The 16,204-nt window shown below is 47.5% G+C and overlaps 1 long non-coding RNA gene across 1 annotated transcript; it reads right to left on the reverse strand.

Moving 5' to 3' along the window:
* Positions 1-239: 239 nt before the first annotated feature.
* Positions 240-9,726, reverse strand: LOC125945603 (uncharacterized). The gene is made up of 2 exons (XR_007467040.1): positions 9,606-9,726; positions 240-364 (listed from the first exon to the last, which is right to left on the reverse strand). It is a non-coding gene; the product is annotated as an uncharacterized LOC125945603 (long non-coding RNA).
* Between the last annotated feature and the right edge of the window lie 6,478 nt (positions 9,727-16,204).

The following is a 16,204-nucleotide window of genomic DNA, read 5'->3' on the forward strand; positions in this document are numbered from 1 at the left end:
GAAATAAAATACAATTACACAAACATTGTCTGCCTTTGTATTGCATTTATTTGCAAAAAGTCAAGACACCCGTTGCTTTACGCCGATCGCGCGTGCGTTGAATATGTCGCAATTTATTTCTTGGAGGTGGTATTTTTACTCTCAAGGTTGCTTCCACGATACTTATATCAAATAATTATTGCCTCGGTGATAGACCACATTCAATGGTGGACTGAGCTATAGTACGTGAATGATACTGCAAAAAAGCTTTATTGTTGTCTAGGACTTTCGCTTAGAAGTAGCCATAGGGCAGCAGTAAGGAAATGGTCCTCCATTCGGTTGAAATGTAAAGACAGAGTCGTTGTATTCATCAGGTGGCTTGCAGCTGAAACAAAAATGATTATTAAGGTATTTCACTTCCATTACTTGTAAAAGCGGATGTTTTCATTGCACACGGAAGTTACTGTGCATTCGCGTGTTTTGTTTATTGAAAAAGCGCTAGCGTTCCGGAAATCAAAGAGCCTGCAATGATGGAAGCACGATGATGTTTCAAGAATGGTATCGCCTCTTGCGCACAGCCTCGCAATATGCTCGAAAGACACAACAATGGGGCACATTTGATTTTGTAGAATAGTTATTCGGATGTGGTATTTAAGCGAATTATATAATTTCGAATGTGCTACGTGCGTTTTACCTAACCTCTTCATAAGTATCTTGGCAATGGCAAATTTTAGCAACCATAATATTGTAACGTAGATCGAAGACGGAGTCGTGAAAAAAATGTGGCAGTTTCACCCGAAAGGCGAAGCATCGATTGCGATAGCAAATTAGTAGAGCGCTATTCGGAGTAGGGATAGTAGTTTTATCGGCTGCATAAACTTGGACACATTGGCTTACTAAATGAATTAACAATCGTGGTGTCAGCGCGCACAAGCAAACATGAATAGATCACACTGAATGACCGCAGCCAACGACTGTCAAAACGCTGGCAGCAAGCGCAAGTTCGCGTGGTCTATCGCTTCAACGGAAACTGAGCGGAAAATGCACAGCCCATACAAAGGTCAGAGCCGTGTGGAGATAAGAGACGATGCGGGCGACCGCCGGGCAGAGCAGTTGTTGGCAGAGGAAAAGCTGCCCCCCCCTCCCCCCCTCTTCCCGTTTCTTGCTTTCGCGTGGGAGATTGAGTGGTAAGATACGCCTTTGGCGCCGGAGCATAGCGCCGCCCCGCCTCCCTCCCTCCCATACCCCAACGGCCTTTCGCGGGACAGTCGCGTTTGCTTTCCGCCGTGCGTTCGCCCTCCGTGTTAGCGCGCGTCCCCCGCGCGCTTTCGTTCGCGCATACGGCGCGCGGCGACGATTTTATCGCCCTTGGAATCTATACGGAACCTCACGGCGACGGCGACGCCGACGGCAGAAATCCGGTTGAAGTGTCCATATAATTGCTATCGCATTAAAAATAGACGCTTCTCTTTAATGGCCGGCCAGAAGAAGCGCGTGCAGCCTACGCGCTTCGTCGTCTTTCATGGCGCCGACCTTTGCGCGCGCCATCCCGCGGTGCGGGTAGAGCACTGCACGGGCCGATTTTTGCGGCCCGGGCCCGGCCCGGGCCCGTTTTCACATTGGGCGGCCCGCCCGAGCCCGATCAAAACTTTTATGGCGAGACTCGGGCCCGGCCCGGGCCCGGAAATAATCTACGTTACCCGCCCGGCCCGGCCCGCCACCCCTTTACCTTAAGCCCGAGCCCGGCCCGAGCCCGACTCGAAACCGGCCCGAACCCGGCCCGAGACCGAAAAATACATGTTTTTCAGAGTTGAGAAGCCCGAGAATAACTCGCAGAAAGCCCGAGCCCGGCCCGGGCCTGCGTCAAAAAACCCGAGCCCGGCCCGGGCCCGGGTCAAAAAGCACACGCCGTGCCCGAGCCCGGCCCGAGCCCGTGGAAAAACTCCTCTACCCGGCCCGGCCCGGCTCACGGGCCGGGCCGGGCCCGGGGTTTCGGGTAAGCCCGAGCCCGTGCAGTGCTCTAGGTGCGGGAGCCCCACATCATTGCGTCAATTGCCCCCTGTGCAAAAAGCGACCGTCTCGGTCGCGTCAAAAAGTTCTTTCAGCCACGAGAATAAATGGAGCTCGTCAGGGGCCTCTTGGCGTTCACGTACGCGCATAGTATGGTTTCATGCGCACTACATAAACAACTTCAGCGTGAGGACGACGATGGAGCGAACCGGGGTCGGAACTGCAGGGGACGACTTCGTAGGTTACGTCACTGAGGCGGCGTGTAACCTTGTAGGGACCAAAATACCGGCGGAGCAACTTTTCCGAGAGTCCACGGCGACGGATGGGCGTCCAGACCCACACGCAGTCGCCGGTATTGCAATGGACGTCGGGTCTACCCTGGTTGTATCGAAGGGTGTCGGTATGCTGTTGGCTCCGGATACGATGCCGAGCAAGCTGGCGGGCTTCTTCGGCTCTTTGCACAAACTCTTCCACGTTTTCGCTGGTCGGGCTATTATCAGACACAGGTAGCATGGCGTCAAGTGTTGAGGTGACGTGACGCCCATATACAAGTTCGAACGGTGTAAACTGTGTAGTCCCTTGTACAGCAGCATTATACGCAAAGGTCACATAGGGTGAAATCTCGTCCCACATCTTGTGCTCTACGTCGACATACATGGAGAGCATATCAGCCAGCGTTCTGTTCAGACGTTCCGTTAATCCATTGGTTTGAGGGTGGTCGGCAGTGCTCTTGCGGTTAGAAGTATATGGGTCAGCTGGCGAACGTCCTGCATAAATTCGGCTGTAAATGCTGTACCGCGATCTGTGATGAGAACAGACGGTGCACCATGTCGTAGGACGATGTGGTGGACGAAGAACGTGGCCACTTCATACGAGTTTGCTTGCGGAATAGCTTCGGTTTCGGCATACCGGGTTAAGTAGTCGGTAGCGACGACTATCCATCTGTTGCGCGAAGAGGTCACTGGGAATGGCCCAAGTAGATCCATTCCTATTTGTTGGAACGGTGCTTGAGGAGGGTCCACAGGGTGGAGAAAGCCAGCCGGTTTAAAGGGCGGTTTCTTGCGACGCTAACAATCGCGGCAGGTCTTTACGTACCGTTGCACAGAAGAAAAAAGCCGGGGCCAGTAATACTTCTGTCGTATCCTTGCTAATGTCTCAGCGAATCCCAGGTGTCCCGCGCATGGCTCATCATGGCAGGCTTGCAAAATGTCTTGGCGCAGCGCCGACGGCACGACAAGGAGATACGTATTTGGACCGCTTCCGCAGTTTTTCCTGTAAATGACGTTGTTGCGCAAACAGTACGATGATAAGCCGCGCAAGAGCGAGCGAGGTAAAACACCTTCAACTCCTTGAAGGTGCTCGATCAGCGGCAGCAGCTCAGGGTCAGCGCACTGGTGCTTAGCCATCTTTACGGCGTCGACAACGCCGACAAATGGCAGGTCATGGTCAGGGTCCGATGATGTCGTAGGGAGCGGTGCGCGTGACAAACAGTCAGCGTCACTGTGCTTTCTTCCAGATCGGTAGACAACAATTATGTCGTACTCTTGTAATCATAGGCTCCAACGGGCTAGTCTGCCTGAAGGATCCTTGAGGTTGGCAAGCCAGCACAGGGCGTGGTGATCGCTGACAGCCTTAAAGGGTCTACCGTACAAGTAGGGTCGGAATTTACTAATTGCCCACACAACCGCTAAGCATTCTTTTTCAGTGGTTGAGTAGTTTTTCTCAGCCTTGGTGAGACTGCGGCTTTCATAAGCAATAGTGCACCATCTTGCCACTGCACAAGAACTGCACCGAGACCCGCATTGCTGGCGTCAGTATGCATTTCTGTGTCTGCATCTTCGTCGAAATGATCAAGTACTGGGGCAGCTTGCAAACGCTCGCGCAGTTCATTGAACGACTGCTGCTGCTCGTCCACCCAAATGAAAGGCACATCGCGTTTAAGTCGTGTCAGAGGTTCAGCAATTCTCGAGAATCCCTTGACGAAGCGTCTATCTTATCTTATCTTATAAGAAGTCTTTATTGGTGAGAACTAAGAGAAGTCATAATGCTTTCACGTTGAAATCACGTAAGGATACTTAAGTGACAGTCATTTTTTTGCCTATGGGCCGCCACAGCACTATCGCTTTAAACTCCACCGCGGCTTATAACCCGCCATATCAATCTTTGCAGTAAACCTCTGTAATAGCGTTCATGATCCAACGTTAGAACCCGCCGAGCTTGGCTACGTCATAGTGCACAGATATCGCTTTAAAATGAACCATCCTTTTAATCTTTGGTTCCAACGTCCGTCACATTCAATTATCCTCGCGTTGCAACGGCAGGCCCCGCCACATCTGAGTTGCACTCCCCCGCCCGTATACTTCAGCCGGCCGTATGCTGCGCTGTCATTGCTTGAAGCACCTGTTGCGTCATGGTGCGAGACAAGTTTTCTCCCCCTCGCCAGAAACCAGCGTAGTTTCTGCGCGCGCAAAGAGTGTCTTTTTCTTTCCCCTAACGACTACGATTAGCAACATCTAGGTAAAAAAAATCTAATTATGGGGTTTTACGTGCCAAAGCCACGTTCTGATTACGAGGCACGCCGTAGTGAGGGACTCCTGAATAATTTGTACCACCTGGGGTTCTTTACCGTGCACCTAAATCTAAGCACACGGGTGTTTTCGCATTTCGCTCACATCGAAATGCTGCTGCCTTGGCCGGGATTTGATCCCGCGACCTTGTGCTGAGCAGCCCAACACCATAGCCACTGAGCAATCATGGCGGTTAACATCTAGGTGGCGTTGTTATTAGAACTAGGAGTGCCTTCGCAGCAACACCTGAAACAAAATAGCAGACCTTTGCTCAACTCTTCGAATCAGCTATGCTGCTTAAAAGTACGAGCACATCGAGTGGAACATATAACTTGTGATCACTAATGACTCGGCATTATCAGTTAATAATGGTAACCAAAGATACTCATGTATTCACTTTTTATTGATGCCAAAACGACGTGCCCGATTCAAAGGTACCACTGTTATAGTAAGCAAAGTGGTTTGTGATCCCGAGTGGCTTTATTCTACCATCTCCTAGTTTTTTTGTGTGATTGAATCAGCATTTATATGACTTTTCATTTGATATCCATTAAGCTGCACAGCATAAAATGCGAGGACATTGAACTGAGCGTATCACTAGTTATCACTAATAACTTCGCGTAATCGGTCAGCAGTGGTATACAAATAAATATTAATTTAATGACTTTTGGATTGATATCAATGATGACGTATATGAATAAAGGCTACCGCTTTGACATTAAGTAAATTGATCCGTGCTCACTAGTAACTCCGTCCTGTCACTCCTGGTTATCATAAATGAGTCACTGTTTGAATTACTTTTCATTTGGTATCCATAACGCAATGCTTTATAAAAGGTAGACTTGGCTTTATCAGCTGTTATTGTTAAGCAAGATGCTCATTATTTTAAAGTGCGAAAGGCCCCGATGACGACGTGCACAAATCAAAACAACTGCTGAACCAGTGAAATGACTGGCTCATAATCACTACTGACTTCATCATACATGTTCCCAGCTGGCCTCAATGTTGAAATACTTGTTTTATGATATTTTATTTGGTATCCATTACATTGCAGGTGTGTAAAACCGAGAGAATTAAACATAGTAACTAGTGCTCAATAGTTACTATAGATCTATCAATTAGCTTATTGTGTAAGTATTTAGTTAATTGGTCAATAATTCAGTGTAATTACTGATGGTTATTCATAGGTTGAGCTAGAACTTAATGTTTATCTTTATCAGTACCAAATAAAACATTTTAACATGCGCTGAAAATTGACAATATATAGCGCGCATAGCCGTGCTTAGTGCTTGGATGTCATTCCATAAAGCCAATCGGTCGGCTACCTGTTGCAGAATTGGGAAGTGTCATCATTGCTTGTACATCTGGGCACGAATGTGCATAATAGCTGCGCATTCGAGTCTATGAGTTTTAACGTGATCGTAGAGCTCTTTCCCTTCAATACAACGACAGACGAATATTTTGCCCCTGTAGTGCGGCTTCGCCGCATAGTTCCTGAACAAAAGCGTCCCAGGAAAAAAATTCAGCTAGCTGAATAAAACCAAACTTGACCTACATATGGAGGGAGACCTAGAGTATATGCCACCAGAGTGCAATTAGCGGATGAGTTCTCGCTGCGCTGCAATCAGCCTTTAAAAAATAACCCCATGCATTTTGAACGGGTCTACAAAAGCGTCCCAGGAAAAAAAAGTTCAGCCATTGCAATTAAACGAGGCGCCACATATAGCGTGAGACCGTTGTCAGAATTAAGTACCTAAAGTGCAATTCGCGAAAAAATGAGGCATTGCTCAGTAATCGATTTTTTTAAAATGTTTCCCATAGAGTTATGCCGACCGCATCGCCCCAGGGTCGGCTTCGCTTCGGCTTCGGTACCTAATATGTTCTCAGTATCTACTTGGGACGGACAAATGGACTTGATCACTAGCCTTTTAGGATAAGTACAGGACATCCTCTGGATGTACGATTGTCATGATGACGATATCCTAGAGACATGGGTTGGCTGGTACTAGCGATACTGGGGTCATCTTCCCTTTGCACGGCTTTGCTTTTCCGAAAGTCAATTTCAATTCTTTCTTAAGGTGCGAAGCTAAACATTTCGACAGAATTACCTGTCTGGTTGGGAAAATTGATTAAGGCTTAGAGAGTGACTCCAACCAAATAAGGAAATTTACAGCTAGGTGGGCAAAAGTTGGCGCCATAGGCCGACATCTCTGCTTTTGTCGCAATAAACGGTCTGGTTCCGTCCCTTTCCTGCGGCTTCATTCTTATTGATTTGGTTTCGTTTGTGCAAGTGTTCCACACAGCGGCCTTCAAGAACCCGGTTGGGTTTCCATTGTAGCAAATTGCTACATTAGGGTGGATGTCTCAGTTTCCCTTTTCTTAAGGTGCGTAGACTTGCGATAGCGGCCCCATGACCACGGTATCACGTTGATTGGCTATGGCCAAGATTGGCCCTAGCGTTAGGCCTAACACTAGGCCTAACTCCAGTGGCCACGTTTACATTGAAGACGGTGTTGAAATCCCAATGTGAACAAGACGTAGAACTTATACCTTGCTGTCGAAGTGCGCATGAGCCTTACCGAATAATGGCGAACACGTTTGGGTTGGTCAGGTCGACAGCAGATGCCTCAGGGAGCCGTACTGTCAACCAGTGGACCTGTCGCCAAGCGAGTTCGGTAGCGTCTCCTGACGAACCGTACCCTCGAAACATCACCCATGTCTATTTTCCTCGGGCTCCTCCGGGCGCCGGTCCCGTCATCAACGCGAATGTATATAAAAAAAAAACAGACAAGCTGCTGTTCTCCATTTTGAATTTCACTTGGCTTCTTTCGTCGTAATGGGGAGGCCGCGTATAATCCAGAATACCGAGGAGCAATGCACCTTCGTGTTAAACAGTTTCGCTGGTCATCCACCTTCATAGAGTGGAATGACACGTCATTTTTAAGGCGAAAGCTTTAAATCTCTCATCAAACGGCGGCCTTTAAAATATGGCGCGCGGTACGGAAAGTCAGGTTAGCATGCCTCACGCAGAGACGCGCTCGTGCCACTGCTTTCGCGTTCATCGTTTACTTTCACATCTGGCTCCTAAGCCGGTTATCATGCCAAAGATTGGCAAAGTCAATTAAGATATGGTTAATTCAGGCACTCCAACCCACGACCTTAATTGGGAGTCGAACTCTCGAGCTTATGTGGGAGTCGAGCCGACGACCTTTGGCGTTAAGGCGGAGTTAAGACACCGTTAATTAATATAGAGTTGTTCACGACACTCGATCCAACCACTTTTGGTGGCAGTCACACCCTCGAGCTTTGGTGTAAATTAGGGTGAAGTGAATTAGGGCAAAGTTAATTAAAGTACCGTCAATTAGCGCAATCGAGCCCGCGACCTTTGGTGGGAGAAAACGAGTAATAAGAAGTAACAACGCATTCGAATGAGAATGTCAAGTAATTAAATGGTTGTCTCTTGAGCGCGCAGGCTTTAGCCTTCACCCTCTTTGGCATATGAGTGACTGTCAGTTTCTTCAGCCCAAACCACGTGATCTACTCAGTCGAAATTGAAAAACCAACCACAGGCGTACTGTACGGTCAAGGTAAATACACCTGGTAGCGAAGCTTCCATAGAAGCCCATACGTTCAAAACATGGCGGTTCCTCAGCGTTTCATGGGGCTTAGCGCCATCTGTGTGAGTAGGGAACACTTCCGGCGGAAGAAAAAATAATGTGACACCATATCCGTTAAAAAGTGACGTCATTTTGTTCTCAAAGGCGCGAAATTTGTTTTCGGGGCCTGCCATTAGAGCTGTATATTCAAATGCCCCGCCATTCGACGTGATGGGCGTTTCGAGCTTTCAGCACTGAAACCGATGCAGGAAAAGTTCAGCCATACGCGTGTCGAAACCGCACCCTTGCGCTGGACATACTTTGTTTGGAGGCCGACGAACGCTTTGGGCGTAGAGCGCTCGTCCTTTCGTCAGACGCCAAGCCCGTCGGCCAGCGCTGTCCAACGAAAACAACTAAAGTAAACAATTATCTTGCGGTCGCAACTCACTACTTTTGACTGAAGAGGTTAGGAAACAATGAAACTACATGCATCACCAAATTCAGAGAAACGTCGACAAGCAAAGCAACACAACATGTGAGGGGGGTGTATTGTAACAGGTGAGCTTTACGATTGCCCCTTTCTGCCCACTTCAAGAGCTGCACTGCATTGCAAGTGATAGCGGCGTCAACGCCCGCCGCTATCGGTGGGTGCTCTTACGGTGGGCGCTGATAAAAGGTACTTATTGGTAATGATCAAGTAAAATAGAGTTGTTCTTTTCTCGCCATGCGTATATAAAATTCATTAGGAGTTTTCTTTTGGTTGAATGAATCTGTGTATCGCTTTAATTAAAAATGCTTTTTTCTTTCGCAATGTTTGTTCCCTCCAAACATCGTCACGCCTCAATCGCTGCTCCCATAACCACCCTTGCTGATGTCGGTGACAATTCGTTCTGAATCGCTTTTCGCCCGAAGCTTCGCGACCGTTTGGATCAACCTTGTACTGATTGCGAAAAGTTGCACCGTGGCTAGGGATCACTAATTTTTCCTTATGCGTTCTGTGTTGATCTGCCGCTAATAAACCCAATTTGATAGTCACTGCGGCACGTATCCTTAACGAATCTGCTGTATATGTGGTTTTATTCTTGTGCGCCACAGTTGCAAAGTATTGCATCCGAGCATTAGGCAGACACAAGGAATTTGCATCAGTATAAAATATGCATGCCATACAGCTATGCCATTGGCATTATTTAAATGCCTACATGGTAGGCGAATTGCCAGGCTAACATCTCCAGCATCTCATTAAAGCATGTTTCTCTCTCTTTAGTCTGCCTTAAAGCCTTAAAGTTCTAGGGGAGGAACACTCAAGATGAATACAAGAATACATATTTTTTTTACGTTCTAGTGCCCCAAATACTACGGTGATTTCATGCAAGATTAGTTAGCAACATTAAACTAAGAACATATGCAAAATAAGACTTATGGCTCAGCACATTCTGAGGAACATTTTACTTACTATTCTTCAGTCAGTTGTTTTGCTGTGACATTGCATGTCAGCCTGATGCATGGTCGGGGAAATGTAGCACTTCCTCCATCTTTCAGCTGGAACGTTTTACTCACAACGCAGTGACCTGCAGAGATGTTCACTTGATCCCGTTTGTACGAACACCTCAATGTAAGCGCCATGTTTCCAACAAGATAACTTGCTGGGTTTATTTTTGCTTTCTCTAGTATTTCCTGTTTCGCGCAATACATACTTTCGCTCCTATACTTATGGTGAGATCCCCCGAGGTAGCTTATCGGTTATGACGTTGCACTGCTAACTAGGGGGTTGCTATCGTGGGCGAGGCTGCCGTATTTCGATGGGGGAGGAATGCAAGAATGCTCATTTACCCCACATTTAGGGCCCGTTTGCTAAGCCTAGGGGGTCATATATAATCTGAAGTCCCCCAGTATGGCGTGCCTCAGAATGAGATCACGATTTGGGCATCTAAATTCTCCAAATTTATATTATTTATGACAGAGTTTGCGTACTATCAATCTAACTAGCTCTTTCGTTACCGCGCCCATTGAACTTGAGTCACCGGTGACCCAAAAGCGCCGCACGAGAATTTAAAAATACCGGCGCTCCTTTGGATTAGCTGTGCCATCTAGCGCATTTTGTAAGCACTAATGTTTCATTTCCTGAGTAGTTAGCTTTCTTTTTTCCCAAGCGGTGGTGACTTTTAACAGTTTCTCAAAGAGTGCGGTTCACTTCATTAGTTCACGAAGGTGGCAGACGATCCGGTCGCCGCACCCTCAGGCCAGTGTAATTGCGCTCCCGTGTGTCACTTCGTGTCCGCTTCATATACAGTGTCCGTTGCATCCCGGTGGCGCCCTACTGCACTTAGCGCAAGAAAAAATGAATAATGAAGCCAGCGCGTAGTCTGGTCATCTGGAGGTGGAACTGCAGGGGGTTCCACAACAAGCGCGCCAGTCTAACACTATTTCTGCAGAATATTAACGAGCACCCCGACATGATAGCCTTGCAGAAAACACGCGGAAAAGCAACTCTACCTGGGTACGATACGTTTCAAGACCCTCACATATATAGTCAAGCCCAAAACTACCATACTCGTAAGACGGAATCTTTCTGTTAAATGGGAGACATTCAGAAGTACTCACATCGCCCACGATTTCATCTAAATTCTATCTCGAAGCCTCAAACAACCCACCCTATACGTGTAGAATGTTTACAGCCCTCCCAATGCTCGACAACACCGCTTTGAGCATATGCTTGCTGAAGCCAAAGCTAACGCCAATAAACAGCCGACTTCAATGCCCCCTTCAAATATGGGGCCACTCTGCATCTAACCCTAAGGGAAGAGCTATGTGGCAGCACATACAGAATCAAGGTTTCACCATCCACAATGCCTTTACTCTTTCTACCCGGCTAGGAAATAGCGTCAGTAGGGCTACATCCCCCGACCTTACCCTAACTCACCCCATCACTCAGGCGACATGGCAAAACCTCCAAAACAACTTAGGAAGCGACCTATACATCCTCGAATTCCACGTAAATTTCAAGCACAGACCCTTGGCCACGAAACCACTAAGGCTTACCAATTGGACGTAATTCAGAAAATCTCGCTCCAACACCAACGAAGAAGACATTGCCGACATACAGCAATGGGCGAACGCTTGACAAGCAAATGTAGAGGCCCATACCACCACTCTCCCGTTAGATACACCCTTGGGGACAATTGATTCGAAGCTCCTACACATGTGGGAGGCGAAGCACACCTTACTCAGGAAATGGCTAACAGCCAGTTACAATCACAAACTCCAAATGAGAATCGCCAAATGGACTCTCACACTGAACAAAACGCTATCAAATTGGCGGCACAGCAATGGACTCAGGTTTGCGAAGGAGTGCATGGTCATCTTAGCACTAAAAAGGCCTGGCAATTTCTCCGGCACCTGCTCGACCCCACCATGTCTAGGACCCATAATAACCACCAGATCAATAAACTGCTACATGAACATGCAGCGGACCTGCCGACAATGTTCAGTAACTTGGCTTCCAAACATATGCCCCCTCATACGCACATCCCCAGGTCCACTATACTGGTGAAGCCAATGAGGAACTTTGCAGCCCCATATCACATAAGCGGAGGTTCGACATGCCCTCAACCAAGTGCGAACCACCATGGCACCAGGTCTAGACTCTGTGACAAATAAGACGCTTCGTAACCTTTATGAGCAATCGATGCACAAACTCACCGAGTATTACAACCACTGCCTCGAGGAGGGCGAGATACCCCAACAATGGAAAGCAGCCAAGGTGGTCTTCATTCCCAAGCCGAATAAGCTAATTCACATTGATAACTTGCGTCCCATCTCTCTCACGTCATGCATAGGGAAGATCTTGGAGCACGTAATCCACCTACGCCTCTCCAAATACATTGAAGATAATCACTTGTTCCCCTCGGAAATGACTGGCTTTTGCAAGTCTCCTTCTTGCTAGGATGTCATGCTAAGGCTCAAACAAGACATTATCGAACCGAGCGACGCACGTGACACAAAAGCGTTGCTCGGCCTTGACCTCAAGAGAGTCTTCAATAATATGTCCCACTTCCCCATTCTACGCGAACGTAGCAGTATAAACTGTGGAGTGCGAATCTACCGCTATATATACAGCTTCCTCACGAAGCGCACTGCAACGCTCCAATTAGGCAGCGAACAATCTGGTCAAATAGGTTTAGGAAGCACTGGTACGCCCGAAGGGGCAGTACTCTCCCCCCTCCTCTTCGATTTGGCTATGCGACCTTCAGCTTTCACTCTCAAGAAGATTCCCGACCTCCGATTCACACTGTGCGCGGACGATATTACGCTCTTGGATGTGCCCCGGATGGGCACATCCAAGACACCCTCGAAGCAGCTATTGACCAGATCGATCAAGTAGGTCACGAATTGAATCTTAGGTGCTCCCCCACCAAATCAGAGCTTCTCCTTCTGCCCACCACGAGACGCTTCAGGACATCGCCCCCGAATATACAGCTCACGGTTCAAGGGCACTCCATACCCCAGGTAGACAGGATAATGGTGCTAGCACTTCACCTTCAAGGCAACCGAGCAAATCAGCGTACCTTACAAGCACTACAAACAACAGTAGATAACACGCTACGCCTCATAGGAAGGATCTCCAATAAACATGGAGGGCTTCGAGAGAAGGAGCTAATTCAGCTCATCCAAGCTTTTGTCCTAAGCAAAATCATCTTCGCACTACCATATCTCTCACTCTCTAGGAAGGAAGTGGATACTGTAAATTGGTTGATCCGCAAGATACACAAAATCGTTCTTGGTGTACCGATTAGAGCATACACACAAAGGGTGATGGCTACAGCCACAATTAATAACCTTCAAGAATTAACCGAAGCACATCTATTATCGCAATATCCCAGACTTTCCACCACTGAAGCTGTGCGTGAGATCCTGAGACAACTTCACTACGCTCCCCACTCAACGAGGACAAGCGACATCAACTTCCTCCGAACATACACAGACAATACCACATCCAACCCCTACCTAGAAACGTGCACCCCGAATTTCACGTGAAATGCCGGAAACTTCGAGCCAAGGCGCTACAACGCAGCTATGGACAGGCGGAAGGAGTCTACCTATGTGGACGCCGCAGCCTATAACACTAAACATTGTTATGCTCTAGCGGTCGTAGACAAGCAGGGCAACACTGTTCGTTCAGCATCAGTCAAGACCACCTCAGCGGGTGACGCGGAAGAGGCCGCCATTGCACTCGCATCGGGGCTACCTGATTGCGACGTCATCATCAGTGACTCGAAGACTGCTATCGGGAACTTCAGTAGCGGCTACAATACCAACCTGGCGCACTCTCGACTTGTCACTCGCCCACCGAAAAACTACATCGCTCTCATCTGGACTCCAGTACGTCAAAGACTACCAGGCAACAAATGGCTCATGCCGCTGCTCGAGGATTCATGGACTTAGTGGACGAAAATGTGGGCCTTACTCCAGAACCCAATGACTCCCAACAACACACCAATAAAGACGCACTCATCACGTTCCATGAAATTTGCACACATTACAAACACGAATGCCTAACGTATCCACCTCTCTCTGTGTCGAGCACGCGCCAGAGAGAAATATTGTGGCGCCACCTACAAACTCGCACTTTTCTTACCCCACGCACTTTGCACTTATTCTAAGAATAAGGCAGTACACATACCCGACACCCACACATACCCGGCTCATACCCGACACCCAAGTGTCGCTTCTGCCCTGTCCAGACAGCATATCTCGAACATATCATCTGGAAATGCCCCATCAAATGCCCCCCCCCCCCGCCCGCACCGTCAAACCATTAATTAGTAGCGAGGAGCTGTGGGAGACTGCCCTGGGCAGCTCTGATCCCACCCTACAGGACCAAGTCCTGCGGTGGGCTGAGGAAGTAGCGGAGGACTACCACGACTGCTAGACGGACGTCTGGCAACATAAGGTGCTGAGACTGGAGCACACAGACCTCCCTCTCCCCCCCCCCCCCCCCCGGCCCCTCCTCTTTCTTAACAAGGGAAATAAAAGTGCATTCATTCATGCAACTTCTATTTTGTTCCACCGCAGTAAAATTAGAAGGCATTTTTTATATGCGTATTATTGGTTCTATTTGTGTTCTTCGCCTAAACGAAACTTCGGATAAAAGGAATATTCCTTCAAGTCCCTTTGTGCTTTTTTTAAGTGGAGTCTACTGTACCAAAATTTTGGCGCATCGCCTACTGTGGGTGTGTGCCACTTTGGAGGGTTATCATCATCACTGTCATGTACGACTCCTTTCTAGGTATTTTCTGGGTAAATCTCTCTCAAAATCTCTATACAGTCGTTGCCTATGCCTGCCCCTTCCAGGATATCCCCCAATATGTTACGGTCTACGTTGTCATACGTTCCGGTAATGTCTAAAAAAGCCACATATAGCGGTCTCTTTTCTTCTCTGGGTATTTAACTACACTAAGGACAAATCAGCAAGACCAGGAGGCGAGCGCCATCTGTTGGTGTTGCAAGAAACCCAGCGGCACGCGCGGCTACACCAGGGCAGTGTGCGGCACGTCTCGAGAAGAGGAAAAGAACGCTCTGCTTTAAAAAGTTCTACGTCGCCGATGACCACAGGGCAGTCGTCAGCATAACAGAATCGACGGGCGGACTGGACAGGTGGACGGGACGGACGGACACGGCAAACCCCATTTCGACCACTTAACTATTGCCGCAGTAAAGTTCAGAAAGAACCTTTTTTACGATGAATGTCAGCCTTAAAGGGGTTAGAATTCAAACTATGCAGTGACTCACCATGTTGTCACCGTCTAAGCGCATCATCTATTTTCCATGTATTGCAGCCACACTCCTCTTCCTCGCTTCTCTAGACATGTTGTGCCATCTAGTGGCGCGCCCGTAAAGTACCTTTTTTCTCATGGCCTCCAAAATTAAATATTATAAGTAGACACAAAGAAGCTGCAATAGGCTAAGAATATTAATCACATTATGCACATTTCCGCCACGGCAAGCCATATTCGAACACGAGAGCTTTAAATATGTCACGCTGGTTACTAGAGAAGCATGAAACGCAATCATGGCAGATCTAGAGCCCTTAACAACAAAATCACTGTCATAGACACGTTTTGCTTCAATGTGCAATAGGTTTGATGGCGCACAAAGTGCGAGCTTAGAAAAGTTAGATAGTACGAATTTTTACATACAGAACAAATTAACAAAGGTTGATTATTTATTTCGCGTAACCTTGTGAGCAGTTCTTTTAGGGAAATTGTGGAGGCAGTCCTAGTTTATTGCACCTCCATTTTCTGAAAATATTTCAAAAGCGCATCGAATTCAAGGTACTCATACGAACTTCAGAAACAACGTTCATGAAGAAGCTTTTATGATGGCATGTCTACGTAAACACTGGTACTTCACGCCATGGCGGGTGCTTGTCAGGCTAAACGTGCCGTATCGGCGCTTATCGTGACTGGACGCGATATTTGGTTTCAAGTTTCGTCGCTCTTTTCGTGACGGTACGCTAACACCACATATCATACAGCGGCTGTCTTTTCTTTGCTCCTGGCTGGCTAGGACTCGATACTAGACTGAGCATTGCAATTTGACGAGCAATATCTCGGATGATTTCGATTTTCCACATTCTTTTTTCAATTGGGATGCAATAAAGTATGACAAGCCAATTTGCCAATTGAGCCCGAGATTCTAATGACAGTATCATTACAGATATTTAATAATGATATTTTTGAAAATATAGTACTATCACAATTTATATCTACCTCGGCTAGGAACTACGCTGTAAGAGAGCCGCGTTCATTTTGTATATAGTCTTTTTTATAAGACATCTGTCTATTCTTTAAAAAAACACCCTGTAGAGTGTCACGTGATACATTTGTCTATTGTTAAGGATACTCATAACTGAAGTATCCGTATTTCGTAACCGCGTCGAGTATGCACGCTTTAGAGCCCGTTTGCGGAAAACTTTTATATTTACCGGTTTCAGTCTTTCACATAAGGCTATCCCAGCTTGTGAGAATGCCTGTGTTCATAACGCATGCCATC

Source organism: Dermacentor silvarum, chromosome 5 (genome assembly GCF_013339745.2).
Source record: "Dermacentor silvarum isolate Dsil-2018 chromosome 5, BIME_Dsil_1.4, whole genome shotgun sequence".
Classification (NCBI taxonomy): Eukaryota; Metazoa; Arthropoda; class Arachnida; order Ixodida; family Ixodidae; genus Dermacentor; species Dermacentor silvarum.